Below are 9,670 nucleotides of genomic sequence, written 5' to 3' on the forward strand. Positions count from 1 at the left end.
TAAGTGGCTAAAATCGACTTTAAAATATAGCCTACTTTTGGATTATAATAGTTTGAGTAGCCTATCTGCAGTTCTTAATAATTGTAGTCAGTTAGCTTAGTTTATTTTGAACATGTTTAATATATATCCTACACACACACATAATACAATCAAAAATAACAGATAAATAAGTACATGTACATCTCAGCATAATCTTCCAAAATTATTAAAAGTGATTCAAATAGGCACATATATGCACACATGCATGCATAAACGCACACATTTACCATTTTTTCTTCTTCGTTTCCTTCTATCTACATCACACCGAATAATAACCCATCCAAAACTGACTTATACAGTGGGGCAAAAAAGTATTTAGTCAGCCACCAATTGTGCAAGTTCTCCCATTTAAAAAGATGAGAGAGGCCTGTAATTTTCATCATAGGTACACTTCAACTATGAGAGACAAAATGAGAAAAAAAAATTCAGAAAATCACATTGTAGGATTTTTAATGAATTTATTTGCAAATTATGGTGGAAAATAAGTATTTGGTCACCTACAAACAAGCAAGACTTCTGACTCTCACAGACCTGTAACTTTTTCTTTAAGAGGCTCCTCTGTCCTCCACTCGTTGCCTGTATTAATGGCACCTATTTTAACTTATTATCAGTATAAAAGACACCTTTCCACAACCTCAAACAGTCACACTCCAAACTCCACTATGGCCAAGACCAAAGACCTGTCAAAGGACACCAGAAACAAAATTGTAGACTTGCACCAGGCTGGGAAGACTGAATCTGCAATAGGTAAGCAGCTTGGTGTGAAGAAATCAACTGTGGGAGCAATTATTAGGAAATGGAAGACATACAAGACCACTGATAATCTCCCTCGACCTGGGGCTCCACGCAAGATCTCACCCCGTGGGGTCAAAATGATCACAAGAACGGTGAGCAAAAATCCCAGAACCACACGGGGGGACCTAGTGAATGATCTGCAGAGAGCTGGGACCAAGTAACAAAGGCTACCATCAGTAACACACTACGCCGCCAGGGACTCAAATCCTGCAGTGCCAGACGTGTCCCCCTGCTTAAGCCAGTACATGTCCAGGCCCGTCTAAAGTTTGCTAGAGAGCATTTGGATGATCCAAAAGAGGATTGGGAGAATGTCATATGTTCAGATAAAACCAAAATAGAACTTTTTGGTACTAACTCAACTCGTCGTGTTTGGAGGAGAAAGAATGCTGAGTTGCATCCAAAGAACACCATACCTACTGTGAAGCATGGGGGTGGAAACATCATGCTTTGGGGCTGTTTTTCTGCAAAGGGACCAGGACGACCGATCAGTGTAAAGGAAAGAATGAATGGGGCCATGTATCGTGAGATTTTGAGTGAAAACCTCCTTCCATCAGCAAGGGCATTGAAGATGAAACATGGCTGGGTCTTTCAGCATGACAATGATCCCAAAGACACTGCCCGGGTAGCGAAGGAGTGGCTTCGTAAGAAGCATTTCAAGGTCCTGGAGTGGCCTAGCCAGTCTCCAGATCTCAACCCCATAGAAAATCTTTGGAGGGAGTTGAAAGTCTGTATTGCCCAGCGACAGCCCCGAAACATCACTGCTCTAGAGGAGATCTGCATGGAGGAATGGGCCAAAATACCAGCAACAGTGTGTGAAAACCTTGTGAAGACTTACAGAAAACGTTTGACCTCTGTCATTGCCAACAAAGGGTATATAACAAAGTAATGAGATAAACTTTTGTTATTGACCAAATACTTATTTTCCACCAAAATTTGCAAATAAATTCATTAAAAATCATACAATGTGATTTTCTGGATTTTTTTTTCTCATTTTGTCTCTCATAGTTGAAGTGTACCTATGATGAAAATTACAGGCCTCTCTCATCTTTTTAAATGGGAGAACTTGCACAATTGGTGGCTGACTAAATACTTTTTTGCCCCACTGTATATAAGCCCAGGAACCATACTGTCAGTATACAATACTATCCCCTCGAGTCATTTTCGTATCCATTCAATATATTCATTAGGGCCCAAGCCTTGAAAAGGCGAAGGCCCTATGGTTTTTCTTAGGATTCTTCTTCTTCTTCTTCTTCTTTATTATTATTATTATTATTATTTTACTACCTTTTGGGCAATTTTGGGGCCCTTAACGTGCTCAAAAACTCTGAAACTTTGCACAAATGTCAGAAGCCATCAGGGCCGCGCTGAAGCTGGTACCCGGGCGTGGCAGGGGGGCTCGGCAGCGCCCCCTGGAATGGGATTCAAAAACATGTCCATATATCAAACACGCTTGCATGTAATAATATGAAACTCGGTACACATATAGGATCTCATCGGGCCGAACAACTTTCGTGCTCTAAGTTTTACGCCAGTCCAACAGGAAGTCGGCTATTATGGGTAGTATGGAAACGCATGTTCTGGCATTTGAAACACTTCTCCCAGAGAATTCATCCGATGACCACGAAACTCGGTCAGCATGAAGTCAAGACATTGAGGATGAAAAATTGCCAGGGGATTTTTGATATCTCCAACGGTTTGGCCGTGGCGAGGAAACGAATTTATGGCGAATATTGGAAACAGGAAGTGTGTTATAACATCCTCATACATTAACTGATCTTGATGAAACTTCAGCAGTGTGTTCGCTGTAAGAGGCCGATCACATGGATGTGACTATTGTGAGTCAAAGTTATAGTGCCACCAACTGGCAGCAGGAAGTGTGTCACTTTCAAAATGCTTTGAAATCACCCTCTTATTTTTACCGATTTGCTTCAAACTTCATCTGTATAATGTAAACACACGGCAGATGTAGACCTGTGAAAGGATTATTGATATCTTAAATACTGTTGCCATGGCAACGCATCAAACTTTAATATTCTTTTTTGATGTTTTTGAGACTCTTAGCATGCTTGAAATTGCATGAAACTCGACAGACACATTACATTTATTGCCTAGTACACTTGTGCAAAGTTTCAGAAACGGGCGTGGTAAGGGGCTCAGTAGCGCCACCTTTAGTCAAAAATGGGGTATTAGTTTTACCTACAGTAACAAAAATCGGTATCTATATTTATCTCCCCGAGCCGGACAACTTTCTAATTGACAGTCATTAGCTCCGACCAACAGGAAGTCAGATATTTTGGTTTGAATGTGTACTTTTTGGAGCATTGCCCCTCTGCGTCTGTGTGTGTGTGTGTGAGGAGGGGGGCTAGTTTAGTTCAACCCTTTCTCTGCTGTGTGCAAAATCTCGGGCACTTTTGGGGCCCTTAACGTGCTCGAAAACTCTTAAAATTTTGCACACAGGTCAGAACCCGCGGCCATCAGGGCCGGGCAGAAGCTGGTACCCGGGCGTGGCAGGGGGGCTCGACAGCGCCCCCTGGAATGTGATTCAAACACTTGTCCGTATATCAAACATGCTTGCATGTAATAATATGAAACTCTGTACACATTTAGATCTCATCGGGCCGAACAACTTTTACTCTTAAGTTTTACGCCAGTCCAACAGGAAGTCGGCTATTATGGGTGGTATGAAAACGCATGCCCCTGGAATTTGAAACACTCTTTCTAGAAAATTCATCCAATCGCAACCAAACTCGGTCAGCATGACGTCAAGACATTGAGGATACTAAATTGCTGACGGATTTTTGATATCTCGAACGGTTTGGCCGTGGCGAGGAAACGAAATTATGGCGAGAAAAGAGAAACACGATGTGTTATAACGTCTTCATACATTAATTGATCTTGATGAAACTTCAGTAGCGTGTTTGTTGTAAGAGAGCGATCACATGGATGTAACTAATGTGAGTCAAAGTTATAGCGCCACCAACTGGCAGCAGGAAGTGTGTTACTTTTGACAAAAGTGGGGGGGTTAGTTTTACCTACAGTCACAAAACTTGGTATGTATATTGTGCACATCGAGCCGGACAACTTTCTGATTTACAGTCATTAGCTCCGACCAACAGGAAGTCAAATATTTTGGTTTGAATGGGAGAAAATCTCAGAATTTTGCCAGTCTCTCTCAGTGTCTGTGTGTGTGTGAGAGAGGAGGGGGGCTTTATTTTAACCCTTTCTCTGCTATGTGCGACTTCTCGGGCACTTTTGGGGCCCTTAACGTGCTCGAAAACTCTTGAAACTTTATACACAGGTCAGAACCCGCGGCCATCAGGTCCAGGCTAAAGCTGGTACCCGGGCGTGGCAGGGGGGCTCAACAGCGCTCCCTTTAACGGAGTACGAAAACTTGGTCCATATATCAAACACGCTTACATGAATTTGTATGAAACTCAGTACACATATAGATCTCATCGGGCCGAACAACTTTCGTGCTCTAAGTTTTACGCCAGTCCAACAGGAAGTCGGCTATTATGGGTTGTATGAAAACGCATGCCCCTGGAATTTTATATACTCCTCCTAGAAAAATAATCCTATCGCCACCAAACTTGGTCAACATGAAGACAAGACACTGAGGATACTAAATTGCGGACGGATTTTTAATATCTCGAACGGTTTGGCCGTGGCGAGGAAACGAAATAATGGCGAGAAAAGAGAAACACGATGTGTTATAACGTCTTCATACATTTATTGATCTTGATGAAACTTCAGTAGCATGTTTGTTGTAAGAGGCTGATCACATGGATGTAACTAATGTGAGTCAAAGTTATAGCGCCACCAACTGGCAGCAGGAAGTGTGTCACTTTCAAGATGCTTTTGACTAAAGTGGGGGGGTTATTTTTACCTACAGTGACAAAACTCGGTATGTGTTTTGTGCACATCGAGCCGGACAACTTTCTTATTTACAGTCATTAGCTCCGACCAACAGGAAGTCAGATATTTTGGTTTGAATGTGGTTTTGTCTCTCTCTGACAGAGTTCCCCTGCCATTCTGTGTGTGTGTGTGTCTGTGTCTGTCTGTCACCCCCCGTGTGTCTCTGTGTGTGTGGGGAGGGGGGGGGCAGAAAGACTCTATTAAAAATAGTATAAAACACTAGATGGCACAATATACCTATGTATACATGAGTTTTTTCTTTTAAACAAGTGTTTTAAAGTACAGTAATTTCAATGAATATATATACCACACTTCATAGGAATTTTCGGTGTTGTGTACTTACAATGGCTGCTGATTTCATGTGTCCGTTAAGTCCATGAGACTGTAGGGTGTCTAATTTTTCATTTTAGGTTTCAGAAGGGTGCTCACGCATACTTTGTGGTTGATATGTGCCATCGATGCGCACTTTTGCAGAACCCACACTGATGCAAGCTCTAAAGCAGACTTCTTCTGGACAGTCAAAGCGGAGTTACGTTATTGCCCGTCGTGCACAGGAACCCTAAAGGCACCGGGGTGGTGGTTTATATATATATATATATATATAGCTGCAAGCAGCGATTGAGGGCCCAAGCCAGTGGCACCGCCACCTTGGTGCCTTTAGTACAACTAAAGGCACCGGGGGGTGGCGGTGCCACCGGCTGGGGCCCGTAATCGCTGCTTGCAGCTATATTTTATTCTTATTGGTACAATTATTAAAATGGCAGAATTTGTTAAAAGGGATAAAATGGTACATTGAAAATGTTGTTGTTGTTACACGGGCGTCGCCATGTTGGATTTCAGCATTCCGCTACGTCACTGGCATGGTAAGCTACTCTGCTGCTAACAACACAAGCAGAGCAGCCATAACATGCACATAGTCTAGCTGACATGGCTGAGGAAACAGAAACCAACAGGTCTAGGGGGGGTTCATACTGTATTGCCCCTGGCTGTAGTAATGAATTGTATAGGGCTAAGGCAGCTGGGGTTACGATACATTTTCACATGCTACCTGACAAGGAAACCAGTCCTTAAGTTATGGCTAGCTGCCTTAAAACAGGCTAGCCCTCCAACAGCCCCTGGATTTCAAGTCTGTAGTGAGCATTTTTTAGCGACAGACTATTTAGAGAGTTGTACTTTCGATACAACAGGTTCACTGGTGAGGGTTAAGTCCAACAGACTGAAACCTGAGACTATTCCGTCAATGTTCAACTTTTCAGGCTATAGTACAGGGCAGACCGATAGACCAACGACAAGTAACGTTACTAACACCACCGATGCTATCTACCGCAGAGACAGGGTGCTGAAACGCTCACGTCAGGCCCGAGGACAGAGAAGTATGTTAACTGTTATCATGCTAGCAAGTATACTAAGCAAAGGGCTGGATGTAACGTTGTCACATACACAAAACGTACATATTCACTTAACGTTACACGCACATATAACGTGTAACGTTAGGCTTTATAGCGTTCAACAAAACTGAGACTGACACACTCGGCATTCATTGAAATTGAGTCACAAAACCAAGCTAGATACCAAACGATCCAACCTAGGAAAAGGGCTAGCAGCTAAACACGTTGGAAGCACTTTTGTCAAACTCCACAAGCTAGCCACCACTCCGACCATATAAACTGTATAAATAAATCATGACTCTGACGATATCACAAATCGATAATAATGCGTTTACTAGCAGCTAACTAAACCGCAGCAGGTCTGTAAACAGAATCCAACGTCCCTCTCTTCTCATCCTGAAGCTAGCTGATTTTTATCGTCTCAGGAAACATTGTTGATGCAGGGAGTTCAACTCGCAGAACTAACGTTAGCTGCTAGTAAGAGATATCTGACTGTGCAGTAACCGGCCGTGCAGTGTTTTGATTTTAACATTTTGGGTGCAGCTAACTTAACAAGCGATCCCATTGGATTAATTCGTCCAATCACATTTGACATTTTGACTCGATTTAACTCAATTTTCTAAAACGCACAGTACCTCAACCATGGTTAAGTATTTTCTCTAAATGCACATGACAAATATAAACAGTCTCTATTTACTAAAATGCATAATGTGCTTGTATACAATTAATGAGAGTGAATGACAGGCTACAGCCCTCCAACCTCCCACCACATTTCCCTCTTATAACACCATGAACCACTATTGCACCATTAATAATTGACTATGTATATTGCAAATACAATCTAATGCATATTTTAGACACACTTTTGTATTGTATGCAATGTTATGAGACAAAATTAATTGGTGCGTTATAATACATTAGGAAACATAAACCACAAGAAAACAATTACTAGTAGTACATCAGCACAATGTGTAGGATTCTGCAGTTGAGCGCAGTTGCTCTCCACCGACTGCGCGGATCAAAAGCATGATGGGAAACAACTTCCTGACGACACAGCTTAATGCTCATTGGCAGCGAATGTCAGCTGATATTTTTTTCCCTTAATTCCAAGAAGTCCACTAGCCTACCTATAGCATAATAAAAAAAAATTCTATAGTACTTTATTAGTAATTAGGACATGTGCTTTATATACCCTTTTATTTTCTTGGTTTAAAGTTCTGTTTGTTGTCATTTTCTCTTTATTGTATTGCATGCTTGTGTTAATTTTGTACATTGATATTTTTGTACAACATTAATCCATTAAATTAATTAGTCAATCAAACATGCTGACAGTTTTACAATAAGGCCTCATGTTTGTGTTTTTATCTGAGATCTTTATCTAGGTATGTCTTATTCCAGGAGTGCAGTAAACAAAACCCACACATGCTTGCTAATTTCTTAATTTAGAATGTGTTTTTTTTATATATATATATATATTTTTTTGAATATTAATTAGTTGTACACACTTTTATTTGTCATTAAACATGAAATCCAAATTTACATTAAGGTGACACACAATTGTGTAATATATTTATATGGACTATTTTTCACGTGAAAAAAGGGATAGTTCACCCAAAGATTTTTTTTTCTTTGGGTAAACTATCCTTTAGGATAGACATTGTGGTGGCAATTTTATGATATGCATTGATCTTTAGTAAAATATAGATGATTAAAAGAATGTCACATGTGTGACTCTCACTTGTAGTGAGAGAAGATTCTGTTTATGTACCTGGGAGGGCAGAAGGGAGAGACACTCCAGAGAACAGACGAGCAAGGACCTCTGACCTAGATGTCAGAAGGCCATTTGGTGCAGGGGGGCTTAGTGGGCCAACTAGTGACGAATCTAAACTAATGTTATGGCTTCCTTGTCTATGGAAAACTACTGTGAGGAAGGCTCTGGGGAAGAAGGCCTTGAAACTAAGATAAAAGCTAGTTGAGTCTGCCCGAGGGTGTGTCACTCTTCTGCACAGGGTAACAACTGTGTATTAGACTCCTCCTATTCTTGCAAGAATAAATACTTCTTTTTTTATAATTTGACTCTTACGCAGTGATGTTTGTTTGATGAATTTTTGCCACAACATCATTAAGTTAATCAGATGTGCCATGTCCCACTCTGAAATGTTTAACCCCTTAATTAGGGATAACAATGTAAATTTAATGCAGCATCTGTTTTCTCATTATGGCTTTGATTATAATAGGCATCCACAAAGTTAACAATTGTAGCAAGATGGAGAATATGTTACTAACACTATCAGACTCCCAGGGAGCAATCACATTAACCGTAAGCAAATAAATTGCTGAGAGAATAAAGAATGGTAAGTAAAAAAATATATAAAATTGGTTGCTTGATGATGTAAAAATAATGAATTTTATTTTTATTGATTGAAAATCGTTTTTTATAGACAAAACATATGCAGCATATATAATGCAACAAGTGAGATCTGCAACACAGAAACAAGGTAAGGCATTTTTTTTATTATTGTGTTCTCTTTAGCAGATACTACCCACTGTCCAGCATCTCTGTCTCAGTGTGGCCCTTCTGTTACTCTGTCTCAACTTCCCGCTCCACGTCCAGTATCTCTGTCTCAGTGTGGCCCTTCTGTTAATCTGTCTCAATTTCCCCCTCCAAGTCCAGCATCTCTGTCTCAGTGTCCCCCTCCAGCGATTGATAATCCAGTATCCCTTGTCAAGTGCCTTGTTGAAACAAGGAAAATAAATGTCACACAAACACACAATCTTCAATCCCCTTCCATGCAGTCAGAATTTCAAGAAACCCAACAAAGTATGAACTGTTTCTACTATGTATAAAGTTTATCTCTCACAATTTTAAACTGCTGTTTTCATAGAATTCACACACAGGACCACACTGCTGATGCTTGACCTCACACAAATACATCTGCATTTGTACTACAGAAATAAAATAGCATTTTACAAAAAGCTGGAGCAAGCCTTCAAAGAAAAAGGTTACAACATCACCAATGAAAAATTGCGCAAAAAACTTGGCAACATTATCACTACTTACAAAAGGGCTAAAGACCGGTGTCGATCAACAGGAGAGGTAAAAGTTACATGGGAGTATTACAAAGTTGGTGTGCTTTTTGTATTGAAATTACTGCAAATCACTGGGTTTACATAAAAATAAAAAAAAATCTAAAGCATCTCTATTTACATTGTTTTACATGTTTTCTCAAAGGAAATGGAAGACTTATTTGGCAAATCTGGAGTTGGGAGTGCACCATCAGGCACAATCTGCTCAACTCCTCTGTTCAACACGACCTCATCCCAGACCAAGTCCTCAATTGCACAGGCAACAGGCTCCCAAGAACAGCCTCTCCCAGAAGCACATTCTCTCCCAGAAGAACAACCAGGTCCCTCCACTGCTATGCCCTCCAAAGAAATGCACAGAAGGAGACAAACATCCACAGTCTGTGAAGTATATGAAGCGCATTCAGAGAGGAGAACAGCTGCTCTTGAGTCACTAGTGCGGCCTGACT

This window comes from Phoxinus phoxinus, assembly GCF_949152265.1.
Source record: "Phoxinus phoxinus genome assembly, chromosome: 5".
Classification (NCBI taxonomy): Eukaryota; Metazoa; Chordata; class Actinopteri; order Cypriniformes; family Leuciscidae; genus Phoxinus; species Phoxinus phoxinus.